The sequence below is a fragment of the Peromyscus californicus genome, unplaced genomic scaffold (assembly GCF_007827085.1).
Source record: "Peromyscus californicus insignis strain IS unplaced genomic scaffold, ASM782708v3 Scaffold_4__1_contigs__length_199733344, whole genome shotgun sequence".
NCBI lineage: Eukaryota > Metazoa > Chordata > Mammalia > Rodentia > Cricetidae > Peromyscus > Peromyscus californicus.
The window spans coordinates 116,005,853-116,016,948 of NW_026294562.1; positions in this window are offsets into that span (position 1 = coordinate 116,005,853).

An 11,096-nucleotide genomic window follows, 5' to 3' on the forward strand; every position below is an offset into this window, starting at 1 on the left:
TAAAAACATTCTGCAAATACCCATTCAAAACAACAGAGCCAAAAGGTTTTTTTCTGTTTTGTTTTGTTTTGTTTGTTTTACTAAGAAACAGGGCTAATAACAAAATTCGGATCCCTAGGTACCATACAAATATATAATTGTAAATAAACAAAATAATATAGCTCCACAGAAAACTTATATTTTCATAGAATATGAAATAAAATCCTTGCAAGAAAGCTGCCTTACTCAAAATACTAGACAATGATTTCAAAATGTGTATGATAAGTATGATCAACAAACTCAGAGGATACAAATAAATTAAAAAAATGAAGATCATAAAAATACAAATATCTGAAATAATAAATGAAAATAACTCAAGAGAGCAAAACAGAATTTTAAAAAAAGATATTGTACCTCTGGGGAAAATAACAAAATGACATAATACATTAAATGAAAAATTAAGGACTTGAAAGAAAAAATTCAGAAGAATGCCTCACTAATAGATTGGATGGAATATAAGTGAGAACACCAGGTCATTAAGATTACATAGTGAATGGATAACAATCAAAGAAATGTGCAATAAAAAATACAACATAAAAGGACTTTCGGGCACATACTCAAAGAACTGTATATCCTACTACAGAGTAATCATCTCTGTTCATTACTGCAATGTTCATAAGAGCCAGACATAGAAAACAGTCTAGCCGGGCGGTGGTGGCGCACGCCTTTTATCCCAGTACTCGGGAGGCAGAGCCAGGCGGATCTCTGTGAGTTCGAGGCCAGCCTGGTCTCCAAAGCGAGTTCCAGGAAAGGCGCAAAGCTACACAGAGAAACCCTGTCTCGAAAAACAACAACAACAACAAAAAAAACAGTCTAGATGTCCACCAATGGATGAATGATTAAGAAAATATGGTATGTCTACACAATAGAGTATTACTCAGCTAGAAAAAACCCTGAAATCATTAAATTTTCAGGTAAATGGGTGTAGATAGAAAAAAAAACATCCTGTTTAAAGTAATCCAGAACCACTATAATAAATATTATATGTATTTGCATATATGTAAGCATTAGGCATTAAACTTTGGATATGTGTGCTTTGATCTGAATGAGTACAAAGTTCAGGGAAGTGAGCAAGATTATAGTTGCACCAGTGTATATAATATCCCTCCAAAACTGAGAAATGATCACTTCCTTTATAGCCTCACTTTGAAAATAGTACTTATCTCCTGAAGATATTATACAATTAATATGTTTAAGTTAAGATCAACAATTGTAGGAAAGCATCACTCATATTATGGATGAATTTACTTCCTCAGACAGAGCAAGACATCATTTACATATAGGTCTAGAATTTTATTAGTTTTACAATTGTACAATTGATTTAGCCATGATGTGAATTTGCTGTGTACTCTTATTATCCTCCAGATTATCCCTGGACCCTCAAGATCTCAATTTTCTCGATAAAGCCCTTGAACTCTGTGTCTAATAACATGTGGTGGTTTAAAAAACATGGCCCCCAAAGGGACTGGCAATATTAAGAGATGTAGCCTTGTTGGAGTAGGTGTTGGCCATGTTGGAGGAAGTGTGTCACTGTGGGGATGGGTTTAGTGATTTTATATATTCAAGCTATTCCCAGGGTTACAAATCAGGTGGCCTGCAAGATATAGGACTCTCAGCTACTTCTATACAAACTATGCCTGCACACTGGCATGTCACAGCATGAGAATAATGGAATGAACCTCTAAAAATATAAGTCACCCCAATTAACTTCTTTTCATTTTAGAAGTAGCTGACATCATGGTGCCTCTTCATAGCAACAGAAACCTTAATTAAAACATGTGGCAAAAAGAGTCTACTCTCCCTGGCTTACTTTTTGAAGCCCCATTACCAATATCAGAAATGGTTGGGACTGTACACTGTAAAAAAAACATGTGTTGGTTTTCCATATCATCTGGGTCATCCAGCATGTTTTTACATGCTTGCAGTTTGTCGAGATTAGAGAACAGATTGAGATTTGAAGATCCTTGTGTTATTTCCCACAACTTGTTCTAATCAATGTCTGTGATGACACAGTTGCTCTTTCACTCTAATAATTTTTTAAATAATTTTTAAATATTTTTTAAATAATCCTAGTAGTTCTTTTCTCTATCCTTTTCTTTGTCATGGCTTGATATGACTATTCAACTTACTTCTCAGGATCTACAAGCAATTCTGTCCTAAATATATGATGGATTTGATTGTGTGATTTCTAAGCCCTGATGCAGGACACCCTCAAAATATAAAGCTTTTGCAAGTATATACAGTTGGTGGATACTTTTGGATGTATATCTTACCATGTTTATTTCCAAGAGAGATGGGAAAATTTTTGTTATATTATCATATGGTTTTTATTTTTTATTTTATATACCAACCACAATTCCCCCTCCTTCACCTTCTCCTGCTTTTCCACCCCACATTCACTCTTATAGGGGATAAAGCCTCACTTGGGGAGACAACACAGGCTGGTATGCCAAGTTGAGTCAGACCAAGCTCGTCCCCACTGCATCAAGGTTACCCAAGGTATCACAACATAAGGGATGGGCCCCCCAAAAATAGGACATGTCCCTATCATAAGTCCTGGTCCCACTGCCAGGGGAACTACAAACAGATCAAGCCACACAAATGTCACCCTCATTAGGACAGCCTAGTTCAGCCCCATGCAGGTTCCCCAACAGTCAGTCCACATTCCATAATCTCCCACTAGCTTGGCTCAAGTGTCTCTGTGGTTTTCCACATCATGCTATTGTCACCCTTTCTCCTATAATCCTTCCTCCCTCTCCTCAACTGAACTCAAGGAGCTCAGCCCAGTGCTTGGATGCTGGTCTCTGCATCTGCTTCCATCAGTTACTGAATGTAGGTTCTATGATAATAGTTAGGGTAGACACCAATATGATTACAGAGGAAGGTTAGTTCAAGCACCCACTCCACTAATGCTAAGATTCTTAGCTGGTAACATCCTTGTGGTTTCTGGTGATTTTCCTAGCACCAGGTTTCTTCCTAACCTCATAATTGCTCCCTCTATCAAGATATCTCTTTCATTGTTCCCCCTCTCCACCACACCCCCAACTTGGCCATCTCAATCCCTTTTGTATCCATCTGCCATCTCCTCCCCTTCCAGTTTATCCAGGAGACATTAACTATTTCCCTTCCTGGGGCAATCCATGCCTGTTCTTCTTAGGGTCCTCCTTTTTACCTTGCTTCTCTTGGGTTGTGGATTGTAGCCTGGTTATCCTTTTCTTTGCCTCTAATATACACTTATGAGTGAATACATCCCATGTTTGTCTTTCTGGGTCTAGGTACCTCACAGGCTTTGATTAGAACCAGCTGTGGGAAATAACACAGGGATCTTCAAAACTCAATCTGTTCTCTAATCTCAACAAACTGAAAGCATGTACAAACATACTGGTGACCCATATGTTATGGATGATTTTTTTGTGTGTGTGTGGTTTTTCGAGACAGGGTTTCTCTGTGTAGCTTTGCACCTTTCCTGGAACTCACTTGGTAGTCCAGGCTGGCCTCGAACTCACAGAGATCCGCCTGGCTCTGCCTCCCGAGTGCTGGGATTAAAGGCGAGCGCCACCACCGCCTGGCGGATGATTTTTTACAGTTCCACCCATTGACCTACAAATTTCATGATGTCACTATTTTTCACTGCTGAGTAATATTCCATTATGTAAATGTACCACATTTTCTTCATCCATTCCTCAGTTGAGGGTCATCTAGGCTATTTCCAGGTTTTGGAATATGAATTATGGATAATGCTGCTATGAGCTTAGTTGAGCTTATGTCCTTGCTCTATGTTTGGGCATCTTTTGTGTATATGCTCAAAAGTGGTATTGCTGAGTCTTGAGGTAAAATAGCCAGGAGGATAGCTATTTAAAACAATCATCACCTAAGCTTAGAAAATATTTAGGAAAAGATGGAGAAAAAATTGAAGAGCTTGATGATAGGACATATTCTGTGATATACTGTCTTCTTGACATGACATGACAATTACAGGTGTGGTGGCTGCCCAAATCTGCATAAGCCCAAACCAGCCTAACTCCTGACTCAGATTGGGTTGATATTCAGGTCTCACTCTAAAAGACAAGCTGTTGATGGTGAATAGTTCCAAGGGGAGGAATAATCATTCCTTTTTTGAATGTGGCTACTGATATAAATCTCAGCCCCACATACATGAACAATGAATCACTAACTAGTTATACTTGATTATCAATACACAAACCAAAAAGTTGGGAGACAGACATTTTGAAAAGTTGTAGGAATGTTACATGTGGAATTAGGAATTAGATATGATCATATTACACTGAGTACATGTATGAATTTCTTAAAAAGAAGTGATTTTAAAATGTCTAATTGTTTGGAGACTGAAGGACATTGTAGCATTTACACCTAAATGGGATTTCTTTATGAAATTCCTCACTTTACTGCTCAGGGCATTATGGAGAAGAGGACACAGAAAGATTCTATGAAGCAACAGTGCTAAATGACTCCAAGGAAAAAGTATCTTTCTGCTGTGGGATGTCTTTTTGTGTGCTGTGAATATGCATTGGTATGATTGGTTAATAAAGAAGCTGTTCTGGCCTATGGTAAGACAGGTTATAACCAGGCAGGAAATCCAAGAGAGAGACAGGAAGAAGAAAGGCAGAGGCAGAGAGACATCAGCCCACAGCCCAATGAACAACATGCCAACAGACCGGTAAAGCCACAGAACATGTGGAAAAACAGATTAATATAAATGGCTTAATTTAAGATATAAGAGCTAGCTAGCCACAGGTCTGCCGTGGGCAATAAATTCCGTAATTAATAAAGGCCTCTGTGTGTTTACTTGGGGCTGAGCAGCTGTGGGACTGGTGGGACACAGGAAAGCTTTCAGACTACATCTTCCAGATGCAACAGGGCTGATACACATATGAACTTACAGAGATTGTGAAAACATGAACAAGACCTGTATATGTTCAAACCAAACAAATTCCAAGCCAGGAGAATGGAAAGTAGGACAAAGCCCCATAGCTACTCCAGAAACATTTGGTGCAGGCACCTTCACAGAACTGGGAAGTCAGTGTTCTAAAAACAATGTCATTTTGCTTATTAACCACAATACAGGACTGGGCCTATGCAAGCACAAAAAAAGATACATTATATTTTTGTGTAATTTTGTTTTTTGTTTAATTCAGACAATTGTTTTTGTCTTATTGGCTGCTTATTTGACTTGATTTCACTTTTAATTTAATTTCTATCTTTTATGATCTCTTCTTTTGAAAGTCTGTGACAGATCATATAGTTGGGTGTTTGGGGTTTTGGGGAGGATGGGCAAGGAGTTGAGGAAATAGAGAGAAGACAAAGCTATAACTATAACTATCAAATCTTCAACTCCCTCAAAGACTCGAGAAGGATATATTACCAAAAAAAAACAAAAACAAAAAACAAAAGACAAAAAAAAAACCCAGGAAGTGCACACAAGCAGCTTCCAAAAAAAAAAAAAAATGAGTAGAAACAGTCAGCTGCCTGGACAGTCACCTGAGGATTCTCTGCCACGTTGGGGAACTATCTTCAGCTTATGGGCTTAGCATGTCAGACAGACTCATTTGTGAAATATGATGTACACAAGGCCAACACTTCAACCTCACATTTGGTAAGAGTAGTCCATGTTCCAGAAAAACCTGAATTCCACTAGTGTCCTGTCATGATTCAGGATTTTCAGTTCTGGAAATTGTTGATGTTTTTTGAATTCAGCTGTCCACTCTTCTTGGCTTGTGTGTGGCTTCATCTCGGCATCTCATTCTTCTCCACATCCCATTCTTCTTGGCTTGTGGGTAGCTTCATCTCTTTTATTAAATGCCAGTCTACCATTGAGAGGTTAGACTCTGTCAGCTTAGTTACTCTTTCAGGAATAACTGTTTCAGCTGCTGTTCCACTGCACATCAGAAGCCAGTGGTCCACTGCCAGTTCAGCTGCCTTTGAAGTAAGGGGCACTGTACCTTTTCATGAGTGCAAAGGCCACTTCAGCGATAGTGTCATATTGTCCTGGTCTCAGAGGATGCCTGTTGCTAAAGCCACAACCATACTTGTCTTGGAAAGAATCAGTAGTCCTTTGCATCATGTCTTGTCTGTCCATTTTGTCCTGTTTGTCAGCAGTCGATTCGAGGACACCTTGTTGTTCAGTGGCTAACCTTTGCCACAATGAATGTTAACTCCATACACAGTTTCTTCAATGCCCATACCTCTCTGAAGTATTGGTTCTGCCAGGAACCGACATGTCTCATAGTCATAAAAAAGAAAAAATTTTCTAAGTTATTAAAACATTTTAAATGCCATATTCTGTAGATTTCTGAAGGGTTTGAAGATGACCTGTTTATCTAAAATATATCTGCTCGACCTTGAAAACATACCTAATATGACTACAAGTTGGATTGTAATGTCTAACTACTAACTTTCATTTCTTTATATCCTAATAGTTGATAATAATAACATTAAAGGATTAGCAAACTGTATTACATTGTTAAATAAACTGTATAAGTACAATATCTTGAACAAGATTTGAAATATATGTATAGCATTTTCTAACAATATAAATCTCAATGTATATAATTTGTATACAATATGCAAAAATCCAATCCAATGTAAAGTATTTAAAACTAGTAATTGTCTTTTAAAAGTAGATTCAATAAACTATCTTTTAATCTATATAGTATCTATATCTTCTCTTTACTTTTCAGAGTAGATTCAATAATCTACCCTCTATCCTATCATTTCTATATATCTTTTTTTTAAAAAAAGCAAGAACCTTAAATCTAATCTCCTTTGCTTAGCCCTTTTCCTAACTATTGGTGAAATTATTAAGGCCACTCCACATAGTTAAAAGGAGATTTATTTAATGGCGTAACTTACAAATTAAGGAATGGGTATGTCGCGGAGTCTGGGGAAGGTGTATCACAGTCCAGCGGTGTTCTCTGGAGCTCTGCTTGGTCCACCTCTCCAGTCCAGAGTCCCGCAACAGAGCGAGCACCCGCCGATCCAGATCTCGGTCCCCGGTGCCTCCCTTGGCCCCGCCTTGTAGGCGTGACAGTTGCAGAAGTCTCAATGGGGGTTGGAACTTCCAGATCAAAGCTGGAATGGCTACCCACTACACCTAACCCTTAACAAGAACTTGTAACCAACACTCCTAAACAATGAAAATTATTCCAGACCCAAAACCCATTAAAACGACTACCCACCCCTTGCCCCCTGCCCCAGATTGACCTTTTTGGGATGTGGGATTCATTTCCTTAAAATTGCTTCCTGCTGGATATGGACGAATGCATCTTTATTCTGAAAAGAAAAATTTTGCATTAATTGTCAAATTCTAGGAAAGGTAGCTATATTCTTTGTTGCCCATTCTGTGCATAATGCCAGACCAAACTTCAGGCCTTATTTCAAGTCCTTATTCACAGTAGTCTGTGAAACTGGATCATCTCAGCTAGCCATCGCAAAATTGCTCTGAGCAGTTTGTAGTCCAAAGCTGATATGTAAATGATGTTTGTCTGCTTAGTGGTATTATTATCGTCCATGTGGATTTGTTGTTGTTGTTGTGGGGCCCCATCTTCTTCCTGGAGACTTCAAATTTGATATTAGGCCTGGTTGTGATTTCCTGAATAAAACTGATAGAAACTAGAACACAAAGATGTGTATAGGCAGGTAATTGAAGCCTTTGTTCTAGAATTAGTTAGTACTCTATATGACTATTAATATCTTAACAAAATTTAATATACATACATATATATATAAATCTTGTAAAATTTGATATAAAATTCATACCGTAAGAAACATTTAAAGAATCAGAATAGAACCAAAGAATTGAGATTGGTAGTAACAGAATAGTCCCTTAATTTTTTTTTTCCTCCAGTCCCATATCAGAAGGTGGCTGTTTCTTCTGGCATGATACAGGGAGTTTGCATTTTCCTTTTAACAAGCTGTGACTTGGTCTGAGTTGTATAATTTAACTTCCATTTTCACTAGTATGTGTTATTGTTGTTTTGTGTAGTGAATATCTAAAGGGGAAGAATGTAAAAATATCTGTTTAATGGAGAAGAATTTTATTTTTGATTAGGACAAAAAGGAATTTACATAAAAGAAATTAAATTATTTTTGGGACAACAGATGTATACTAGAAATGGGGTGATATAAATGATGATACCATGGAGAATTTAATTTTTCTGACTTAGTTTGAAAACAGGTACTACATTAAGCTACAGGGAATGTTCCCAGAACCACACACATATTAGCATCTGTAATAGGATGGAGGGGATTATTAATTTGTTAATATGTAAACAAATTAACATATTAGAAGGAGGGAATGTAGAAAATTTATACATAGAACAAGGTAGATGGAAACTTGCACTACATTTATTAACATCCTACGGTTTAAATGTCCTCCCCAGGAAAAGAATGGGTAACATAGAAGGACTAAAAAGGAATGAGCATAATGGGAAGGAGCTACCCTAATGTATAAGAGGGGTCAAAATATGGATGGTTTGAGGTTGACATAAATACTTAAGTATTGTACTACAGACTAGTATTTCAAACAAAAACAGAGAGTTAGCAAGGAGAAAATTGTTCTCATTCTGGTAATGAACACAACTTTAACTCATTTTATATATCGTTAACAAAGTCATAATCATGAAGAATATGGGAACCTGAATTTGAAACTGCCCAATTAGCCTTCACAGACAAAAAGAAACTTGTCCCTTCTTGGCTTTATTACCCTTTCAATATTCCAGGAATAGAGTCAGATATAATTATCCCTTTCCAGGTTGAACTTAGCATGATTTTCTTACATTACTTTATACTATTCACTAACACCAAAATTGAAACATTCTTACTTTCAGTGGAACATCACTTTGAAGATTTCAACTGTACCCATAACATATTATACAATGATTTGTAAGTTTTTGTTGTAGGAAAACATCTCTCTGTTGTGTAATATTTTGAATGTGTTCTAACAAATAAAGCTTGCTTGGAATCAGAGGGTAGAGTTGTCAACTAACTGACCAAAATTAACCATAGTGGTTGGGAGGACTGTAGACAGAGAGGAGACAGAAAGTAGTAAGGCGGGGTTGAGGGAGGATCTTGGTCTATTTGGATGGAAGAATGGAAGAAGTAGGAGGAGACTGATGGATGCTCCCTGCTTTGTTGATCTTTCAGAATCTTATGCTGATATTTGATTCCTGATTTTTTATTGATAAAGATTAATTAGAATTAGATTAATGCTTCATCTCTCATCTTTAGAATGGATGTGTTTCCTTAGACTGAACAAGATGTTATACACATATGATTTCCTGAGATGTGCAAGACATACATAATTGCTATAACTACGGTATGAAGTTGCTTGATACTCATTTTATCCTCCAGATTTTTCCTTTGCTCTCAAGTTTCTTCTCAAAGTTCTTGAACATTCTTTTCAATACTGTGGTGAAAGGAGTACAGTGCACTTAGCAAAGCATTGAATGAGTTTTGACTGTGACCAAAGGCAGAATCTTTAAGGATGTTACCTAAGGTTAACTATAAGGAAGGTGATCTGGTTTAAGAGAATCTTGTAAGGAAAATACAACATTTATCTTATAATTCAATGTCCTATTATGAGATCAAGAATTCTCTACCTTGAGTCCTTTCCTAAACTGATCAATAAATATAGTCTACTTATATGACAGTGTCATAGTTCAGTTTGGCATTCAGTGGCCTGAATTTTTGTTTCAAATATAAACCAATTTCTATTACAAAGACAAATTCGTTTCATATTTTTAGAGTATCAGGTTCAAACTTATATCAATATTTTAGAAGTACCCAGAAGGAATGGACAGATTGAACACCATAATTGTTCCTAATAGAGAGGTGCAAAACTGAAGAAAACATTGTTCCTTAATGGTGGCAAATTTTTCCTTTTTCACATTTTCCAGGAGAGATCTGGTTCCATGAGTGACTTAACCGAAGTGTGACCCAATTCGGCATTGTTCCATTAAGACACATTCATGATCTGCAAAAGTGAAACTTAGCTTTCTTCATGACACAAATATATTCAGTTAGGCTGATTTGACCTCAAAAGGAAAATTCACAAACTGAATCTTATAATAGATCTGTCAAGGGGAAAGCAAGTAGAAAAACACTAGTTCTGAAAATTTCAAAATCTGCCTGAGAATAGGAATGTCAGACCAATATGGTCTTAGAGTATCCTAGTTGTCACTCTAAGTTTACTGGTAGCCAATGCAAGAATGTGAAAAGGAGAACAATAAAGAGGCAGTGCCTCAGTTAAGTATGATTAATTTTTTTCTTTGTTGGGAACAGTGCCATAACTGAGAGTGAAGAAGTTCTCTAAAGAAAAGCAGAATGGGCTTCGATTCTTATGTCTTAGCAAGCCAAATGAAAACTGCTTGGTTATTTATTCTTATCCCAGTCAGAATGGCCAATATCAATAAAACAAATAATAGCACATGCTGGGGTGGATTCAGGGAAAGTATAAAACTTATAAATCTCTGAGGGAAGTGAAAAACAACTGCAGCAGTTACTATGGCAACCAATGTGGAGGTTCCTCAAAAAGTTCAACATAATCTACTTCAAAACTCAACTATAAAACTATTGAGCATGTACTCAACAGACTCTACATCCTACTACAGAAATGTTATCATCCTTCTTCATGCCTGTAATGTTCATACTAACAAGAAATTGCAAATATGCTTTATGAATATCAATAGATGAACAGTTTTAAAAATGTGGTACTTTACACAATGGATTACACTTCTGAGAGGAAGAAAAATGAAATCATGTAGAGTATTTCACATTCTGATCAGAAAGGTTTTGTGAATTAGACTTATTACCTAATTATCTCAGGAGCAATCTAGCCTGGGGCCTTCATATCCACTAATGTGAATGGAACCACAGGAATGTGCAAGAGAAATTGATCCTTAAATGTAATTACTGAAATTTTCTTGCACCTGGGCATAAAACTCAGATGCAGGGCCCAAGGAATGATAATGCTTAAGAGTTCTCCAGGGAATAATAAGCTAAGAAGAAAGGTATTGGGAAACATAAATGCACTCGTAATT